The sequence below is a fragment of the Apostichopus japonicus genome, chromosome 4, assembly GCF_037975245.1.
Source record: "Apostichopus japonicus isolate 1M-3 chromosome 4, ASM3797524v1, whole genome shotgun sequence".
Classification (NCBI taxonomy): domain Eukaryota; kingdom Metazoa; phylum Echinodermata; class Holothuroidea; order Aspidochirotida; family Stichopodidae; genus Apostichopus; species Apostichopus japonicus.
Window position 1 is genome coordinate 12,109,364 of NC_092564.1, and position 9,128 is coordinate 12,118,491.

At 42.0% G+C, this 9,128-nt stretch overlaps 1 long non-coding RNA gene across 1 annotated transcript in view; it reads right to left on the reverse strand.

Moving 5' to 3' along the window:
• LOC139966465 (uncharacterized) overlaps window positions 1-8,643 on the reverse strand; it is an 86,498-nt gene extending 77,855 nt beyond the window's left edge. Inside the window, exon 1 of the long non-coding RNA XR_011792678.1 lies at window positions 8,228-8,643. This is a non-coding gene — a long non-coding RNA (uncharacterized lncRNA). The remainder of the gene's footprint in view (window positions 1-8,227) is intronic.
• Between the last annotated feature and the right edge of the window lie 485 nt (window positions 8,644-9,128).

A 9,128-nucleotide genomic window follows, 5' to 3' on the forward strand; every position in this document is an offset into this window, starting at 1 on the left:
AGATGGGGGGTGTGTCAGGGTTAGTGGTTGGGTTATGTTTTTGATATGTTCTATCTGTTTTTCTAGCCTTGTTTTTTTTTAGATGCAGAAGACAGATTAGGACGCATGACGTTGAAGACGTAAGAAGCAGGATGATGACAGTGAGACGCAGACGGAAGGAGGTGCATTAAGACGCTAGACGATGCCACCAGAAGAAGAGGGGGGTCCCAGGGTTAGTGGGTGGGTTATGTTTTTGATATGTTCTAACTGTTTTTCTAGCCTTGATGTTTCAGATGCAGAAGAAGACGGATCAAGACGCAGGACGATGACGACCTAGGAAGAAGTGTGATGTCTGTGGAAGGTGGATATAGACGTAAGGAGATGCATTAAGACCCTGAAAGATCCCACCAGAAGAAGAGGGGTGGATCGCAGGGTTAGTGGGTCTGTTATGTTTTTGATATGTTCTAACTGTTTTTCTAGCCTTGTCTTTTCAGATGCAGAAGACAGATAAAGACGCTGGAGGATGAAGACGTCAGAAGCAGGATGATGACAGTGGGAAGCAGACGGAAGGAGGTGCATCAAGACGCTGGACGATGCCAGCAGAAGAAAAGGAGGATTCCCAGGGTTAGTGGGTCGGTTATGTATTTTATGTTGTTACAGGCCCCTAAGTAATCTCAATAATTTGTATGATTTTTGCAACAATTAGTTGTATTATAAATCAATATTACAGAATATTATAAATTAATCTAAGAATCATATTATAGAACTGCCTGGTGTGTGTGCAGAATATTTGGAAAAGTTGAGAAGCTTCTAGAAGAGTTAGAACATTTGAGAACAATTTAGAACATCTCAACACAGTACACATTTGAACATACTAGAACATTGGAGTGCTGCCATGGGGACATCCCCTGTGCTATTTTTAGAACACTAGGTGAGGATTTCCTGGAAAGGTGAAGTGACCTTTTGGATTGGTTGAACTGAGCTGGAGCTACTGTAAGATGCTTCTAGAATGGATGGACATTGCAAGATCTTTCTGGACTTGTGAAAAGGCTATATAAGCACCTGATAATTTGAGATCAAGAGTTTTAACCATCTTGGCTCTGGGAGTTTAATAGCATCTCGCTCAAGTAAATCCTACAATTCCAGTGTGAGTAAATACTCACTTAGTTTGACAGTAAAGTTATAGCTGTCTCTTTATTAGTGGATTTGCTACAAGTTTACCGGCTTCGAAGTCGCCCATCGTTGTGTAGCCGTCTTCGGTTCTGTGCCAGTCAGCACTACTTATTGTGGCCTCTGAGTTACCCAAGGACAGGAATCCAAGGATAAACAAGCTGCAAGCACAACTTGGACATTCATTAGTAGTCGACCTCCGAAGTGGAAGTCATCAAGTTGGGAGCTGGATTTCTTCAATATTGGACATTCGTCCGTCGACAAGTTTCGCTGGAATATTCGCCAGGACTTTTTGTCACTGGACTTATGCTGCAGCTCGCGTCGCGGCACACACCAGGTCGTGAGTAAATTATAGTATAACTTATTAAATCTGTTTTAGTGTAAACTGCTTTGATATTGATAAATGATCTTTGTTTGATTTTAATTACCTTGAACACACAATTAAATAAATACTTAATGTTATATTTAAAGTTAAATTTTACAGTGTATTGTTTAGTCATTTGAGTTGTGAATCCAAGGGGAGGGGTATTCTGGCCTTGATCGAGTTGATCGTAACAATGTGTTCTAACTGTTTTTCTAGCCTTGTTTTTTTTCAGATGCAGAAGACAGATTAAGACGCAGGATGATGACGACTTAAGAAGAAGGATGATGACAGGGGATGCAGACCGAGGGAGGTGCATTAAGACGCTGGACGATGCCCCCAGAAGAAGAGGGGGGTCCTTGGGTATTGGGTGCGTTATGTTTTTGATATGTTCTAACTGTTTTTCTAGCCTGTTTTTTCAGATGCAGAAGACAGATTAAGACGCAGGACGATGACGACCTAGGGAGAAGTGGGATGTCTGTGGAAGGTGGATATAGACGGAAGGAGGTGCATTAAGACGCTGGACGATGCCACCAGAAGAAGAGGGGGAGGGGTCCCAAGGTTAGTGGGTGCGTTATGTATTTGGTATGTTCTAATTGTTTTTCTAGCCTTGTTTTTCAGATGCAGAAGACGGATAAAGACGCAGGACGATGACGACGTATGAAGAAGGATGATGTTTTTGGAAGGTGGATGCAGACCGATGGAGGTGCATTAAGACGTTGGAAGATGCCACCAGAAGAAGAGGGGGAGGGGGTCCCAAGGTTAGTGGGTGCGTTATGTATTTGGTATGTTCTAATTGTTTTTCTAGCCTTGTTTTTCAGATGCAGAAGACGGATAAAGACGCAGGACGATGACGACGTATGAAGAAGGATGATGTTTTTGGAAGGTGATCCAGATGGAAGGAGGTACATTAAGACGCTGGACGATGCCACCAGAAGAAGAGGGGGTCGCAGGGTTAGTGGGTGGGTTATGTTTGTGATATGTTCTTACTGTTTTTCTAGCCTTGTTGTTTCAGATGCAGAAGAAGACGGATTAAGACACAGGACGATGAAGACGTAAGACGCAGGATGATGACAGTGGGAGGCAGACGGAAGGAGGTGCATTAAGACGCTGGACGATGCCACCAGACGATGCCCATGCTCAGTGGGTGGGTTATGTATTTGATATGTTCTGTTTTTCTAGCCTTTTCGTTTCAGATGCAGAAAGAGGATGATGACGGTGGAAGGTGGATGCAGACGGAAGTAGGTGGATTAAGATGCTGGACGATGCCACTAGAGGAAGAGGGGGGGGTCCCAAGGTTAGTGGGTGGGTGATGTATTTGATAGGCTGGAACTGGTTTTCTAGACTTGATTTTTTCAGATGCAGAAGACGGATTAAGACACATGACGATGATGACGTAAGAAGAAGTGTGATGTCTGTGGAAGGTGGATGCAGACTGAAGGAGGTGCATTAAGATGCTGGACCATGCCACCAGAAGAAGAGGGGGTCCCAGGGTTAGTGAGTGGGGTTATGTATTTGATATGTTCTGTTTTTCTAGCCTTGTTGTTTCAGATGCAGAAGAAGCTTGATGACGGTGGAAGGTGGATGCAGACGGAAGTAGGTGGATTAAGAGGCTGGACGATGCCACCAGAAGAATGGTGGGGGTTCCAGGGTTAGTGGGTGGGTTATGTTTTCGATATGTTCTAACTGTTTTTGTAGCCTTGTTGTTTCAGATGAAGAAGAAGACGGATTAAGACGCAGGACGACGTAGAAGAAGGATGATTTCAGTGGGACGCAGACGGAAGGAGGTGGATTAAGATGCTAAACGATGCCACCAGAAGAAGAGGGGGGTCCCAGGGTTATTGGATGGGTTATGTATTTGATTTGTTCTAACTGTTTTTCTAGCCTTGTTTTTTCAGATGCAGAAGACGGATTAAGACGCATGACAATGACGACGTACGAAGAAGGATGATGTTTGTGGAAGGTGGATGCAGACGAAAGGAGGTGCATAACAACGCTGGACCATGCCACCAGGAGAAGAGGGGCGGCTCCCAGGTTTAGTGGGTGGGTTATGTTTTTTATATGTTCTAACTGGTTTTCTAGCCTTGTTTTTTCAGATGCAGAAGACGGATTTAGACACAGGACGATGACGACGTAAGAAGAAGGATGATTTCAGTGGGACGCAGACGGAAGGAGGTGGATTAAGATGCTAAACGATGCCACCAGAAGAAGAGGGGGGTCCCAGGGTTATTGGATGGGTTATGTATTTGATTTGTTCTAACTGTTTTTCTAGCCTTGTTTTTTCAGATGCAGAAGACGGATTAAGACGCATGACAATGACGACGTACGAAGAAGGATGATGTTTGTGGAAGGTGGATGCAGACGAAAGGAGGTGCATAACAACGCTGGACCATGCCACCAGGAGAAGAGGGGCGGCTCCCAGGTTTAGTGGGTGGGTTATGTTTTTGATATGTTCTAACTGGTTTTCTAGCCTTGTTTTTTCAGATGCAGAAGACGGATTTAGACACAGGACGATGACGACGTAAGAAGAAGTGTGATGTCTGTGGAAGGTGGATGCAGACTGAAGGTGCATTAATATGCTGGACCATGTCACCAGAAGAAGAGGGGGGGGGGGGTCCCAGGGTTAGTGAGTGGGGTTATGTATTTGATATGTTCTGTTTTTCTAGCCTTGTTGTTTCAGATGCAGAAGAAGGATGATGACGGTGGAAGGTGGATGCAGACGGAAGTAGGTGGATTAAGACGCTGGACGATGCCACCAGAAGAAGAGTGGGGGTTCCAGGGTTAGTGGGTGGGTTATGTATTTGATATGTTCTAACTGTTTTTGTAGTCTTGTTGTTTCAGATGCATAAGAAGATGGATTAAGATGCAGGACTACGACATCTTAAGAAGATGGATGACGACTGTGGAATGTGGATGATGTCAGTGGAAGATGGATTAAGACACTGGATGATGCCACCAGAAGAACAAGGGGAGTCCAGAATGAAGGATGATTGAGTGGGATGAAGATGGATGAGGTTCCAGGACAACGATGATAAAAGATGGATGAAGACTGAAGAAGAACAAGGGGAGTCCACGAATGAAGGATGATTGAGCCGAATGAAGGTGGATGAGGTTCTAGGACGTTGATGATTAAAGATGGAGGAAGACTGCACAAGCAAATTTATTGATAAAAGACTGCACGACGATTAAGTCAGAAATATTAAGACAGGATTAGAAGAATGAATACGATGAAGGTGAATGAAAAGGTAGGACAGCCATGACTGATGATGATGAAAGAAGATGGACGTAATGATATTTGTATGAGAGGGAAAGGTGGACAATCAGCGGACAATAGACCTGCATAAGTGTTTTGTTGCTACACTATATATCTTGGGGCATATGCTCTTTCACAGAACGTCATACCTCCTGTGCAATTTTATATATGCTAAAATGATGGAACAGGCATGCACGCATGCAACGATAGTACTCAAAATGTTGGCAAATTACCTGAATTTACCTGTATTTATAAACTGTTGAAAATATGTATTCCCAAAAAATTACGTAAATAGAGTGTGTTCATATTATTAAAATCACGTAAATTCACGCAAATAAAGTCATGAACCCTTCCATGGTTTTCCCAATCAATTGAAACCAGTTTACCACTTGTCTGGTATATGAACTAACAAAATCCCTAAATTGAATTGATTGGGTTTTTAGTCCAGGAGGATTTCATGATTTTATCACATCTGTATTAATTTCAGCAACAGTATGTTGCCATGATGGAGATATTTATTGCATCCATTTTAAATCTTTGTAGGCTTAATAGTTTATCAAAGTATGGATATTCGGTCTTTTTACGCTTAATAAATCATTTCTTTAATATATTTATTGATGCATTCATATTTTCAAAGAGTACATAAGAGTACATTTTCAAAGGGTACATTTTCAAAGAGTACAAGTACATAAGAAATTTGCACAAAAACTCTGTTCAGTTTATTATATTTTCCTAAATTTAGGTTAACTGAGCTTCCGTGAATATTATCCAAATATAACTTGTTTTTCGCCAGCATACATTTGTGTGGGTGTGTGCATGTGGGTGGGTAGTTCACCATGCAACTGAGTCCTGATATCATTTAATTCCTAATGTACTACATTAGGAAACTATGCGTATTAGTAGTGTGAAGGAAGCTAGACCGTGACTTCGTTATTTTCATCAGGCTGCAATATCGGTGGCAACAGTGTTTTAATTTCTTAATAGCTGTCGGGGCATATGCTCTTTTACAGACCATGATCCTTCCTGTCCAGTTGTATGCTATAAGAATTAAAATCTGTCGAAATAGTTATGTCTAGAATGTGTGTGTAGAAATCGTGATCCACTGTTTTCCCGTAGTCAATTAAAAATTGCTTTCTCGAAGCTGGTTCAATGGAATCATCCGTAGAACGTTTGAAACTAATACATGCATGAGTATAGAAAGGGGTTCCTAGTTAAGGAGAAATTTATCATTTTCACCACATGTAAAATAACTATAGTTATTTTAGTCCAACTGAACATTATTATGTTGGAGAAGTGTATTGTAACCTTTCAAATTCTAGCAGGGTTATAGTTTCTCTAATTAGGAATACTTTCTGCATTTCTTATGCTTAATATTTCACTGCAGCATTTACTTATTGCTTTAATGTGTACATTTATGCATTCATTTTTACTTATTTTGGTTCATATATTTATAGTTCAATTTGTACAAGTTGGTTCAATAAAAGCTTATGTTTCCCTTCATTTAAAGTTTGAATTGATTTCTTTGCTGAGCTTCCTGAATGGTTATGTAAATGTAATTCGTTTGATCTGGAAGTGGTGACTGAAATGGGGGAGGGGGTTCCCCCTCCCCCTTTGGAAAATTTTTAGTTTTGAAACGTCCTTAGATGCAATCTGGTGTATATTTTAAGTAAAATTTGATTTGCCGACGGATCTGGAATTGGTGACTGAAATGGGGGATGGGTCTAAGGGGAGGGGGTCTACCCCTCCCCTTTGGAAAATTTTTAGTTTTGAAACGTCGTTAGATGCAATCTGATGCATATTTTAAGTCAAATTTGATTTGCCGACGGATCTGGAAGTGGTGACTGAAATGGGGGAGGGGTCTAAAGGTAGGGGGTCTACCCCTCCCCTTTGGAAAATTTTTAGTTTGAAACGTCCTTAGATGCAATCTGGTGCATATTTTAAGTCAAATTTGGCACGGAAGAAGCTCCCGTTCTCCTTTTCTCTATTCAGCTTTCCTTCTTTCTTCCCCTTCCGCTCTCTTCACCTTTTCTCCTTTTGCCGACCCAAAATTTGCCGACAGCGACCAAATTATTGGGGGGGTGTGACACCCCCCCCCACACCCCCCGCTCGCTACGCCCCTGCACACGACTTTACAACTTAACCCTGGTCATTGGTAACTTGTTACACCTACACACCAAAGTGTGCACAATTCAATCAATCTCTCCTGGGGCACCACAGTGCACAACAGCCACGTGTCCCCCGGGGGACTTCTCATAGGGTGCAGCCACAAACCGGCGCACGCAACTATATTTACAAGTTACCTCGCAAGTCCCCATTTATACACCTGGGTGAAGAGAGGCAATGGAGAAAAAGCGCCTTGCCCAAGGACACAACGCAATGATCTGCCAGGACTCGAACCGGTAATACTTAGATCACAAGTCCACTGCCTTAACCACTTGAACACAACGCCCTCAAATATACTTCAGTCACGGGGATGTCGGATAAACGCGACTCTACGGCCACATTTCATCATAGTATCCGAGAGCTGACTGTTCTTGCCACTTTACTTACTACCCCCCCCCCCCTCCCTCCCGAACTCAGTCGTACTCCTCCCATCTTCCCGCCCAAAGATGTAACCAAATTAAAGCTCTTGGTGTCTTATTAGGCTAAAATCATATACATATTTCTTCTATTTCATATAATCAAGAGAAGATCTCAGTGGCCTAGAAGATCTGAAAGTATATTCACTCGCAGTTACTTGAAACTGATTTGCTATTTTAATGCGTTTACCACATGGGGGGGAGGGTTACATTATTGTGACTTAGTGTATCACTGAGGCTATAGTGCAACCTTAGTGAAACAAACAAGAGCATGCAGTCAAAATGTTACCTCATATTCTACGCCCCCCTCTCTTTAAGTATTTTACCAATGAACCAAATTTCCACGAAAAGAGTTACAGAACCTGTCGTGCAATCATGTTTCTCTCTTTCTTGATTCGGGCGGGGGAAGACTTTCAGAATGATGATAATGGTAGGACTATATTTATTCTGTAATGTACTATTGTAGCCCCCCCCCCCCCAACAGGTTGTAACCAGCCGAGCGGCAGTTGGTTCTATAGGGCCGCTGTCGGCCACCCTATATGTCAGAATCAATGTGGGGCAACTACAAGTTAACGCAATCTGAACAAATAAAGTTTTGCACTACCAATATTTTTAATACAAAACCTCTGCCCACCTTGGGCAGGTGTCTAACAAACCAAGTTATATATTACTTGAGGTCATCGCAGTGCCCCCAATTAGAATGTAGCAAGGTGATAATTAATACTTCACCAATAGGCAATAAATCACTAACAAATTTATTGATAGAAAGAAATAAACTGCCCAACTTACACCTTAATCTATTCCCTATAGTACCAATATTTAATTAATAACATTGTAAATCCACATAAATATCAGCTTATAATTTACATAAATAATGAGACGTACCTGCGAAGTCCGTGGCAAAAACGTATAAGTCCCAAATCTACACAATACGTAGGCGTTGCCTCGGGGAAAATTCAACCCGAATCGAAGCCACCCAAGATCCACAAATACAAGAATAATCCCGCAGGGTGAAGCGATAATTTCGTCCGACGTAAACACCTTGTTCCCAATTTTTAAATGGGTTTAGAGTAATAATTTAAAGGGATTCAGACAAACGGGGAAATACGCCCGCAATATTATAAGAAAAATTACTCAGACTTGCCTAAACTATAAAAGAACAGTTAACTTTTAACGAACTTGCCAACGAACCTCACTGGGCAGCGGCTAACACCAAAAACATCACACACTCTTAGTGCGCTAACTGAATACAAATACTGACTCGAACTCTCGGAGTTTCGCGTGGCTGGAACATTCCACATAGCTACGAAGGAACCAGACTATTGTCACGAGAGGTGGACAGTTCTGTTTTACCTCCATGGGGAAGACGGAAACAAAGGAATAAAATAGCATGTGCAACTACAACAATTCACTATACACATCAAAGAAATTAGATCAAACAGAGATTAAGCAATACACAAACAGGAAAACTACTTCAGCAGTGATGCCAGCTACGTACGGATATGGTAGGCCATACAGGAAAATAATTGCTGATATAATGTCCATACGAATTAAAATTATTACCGGTATCAGGTGCGTATCCAGGGGGGCGTTGGGGCGCTCGCCCCCCGGGTAAGGAAAAGAGGAGAGAAAAAAAGAGAAGAAAAAAGGGAAAAGGAGGGGGGGGGAAAGAAAAGGAGGAGAGGAAGGAAGGGAAAAGAAAAAGAAAAAAGAGAGAAAAAGGAAAAAAGGAGGGAGTAGAAGATAGCCAAGACCTCGGGAAGAGAAAGAGGAACAATCATAGTTA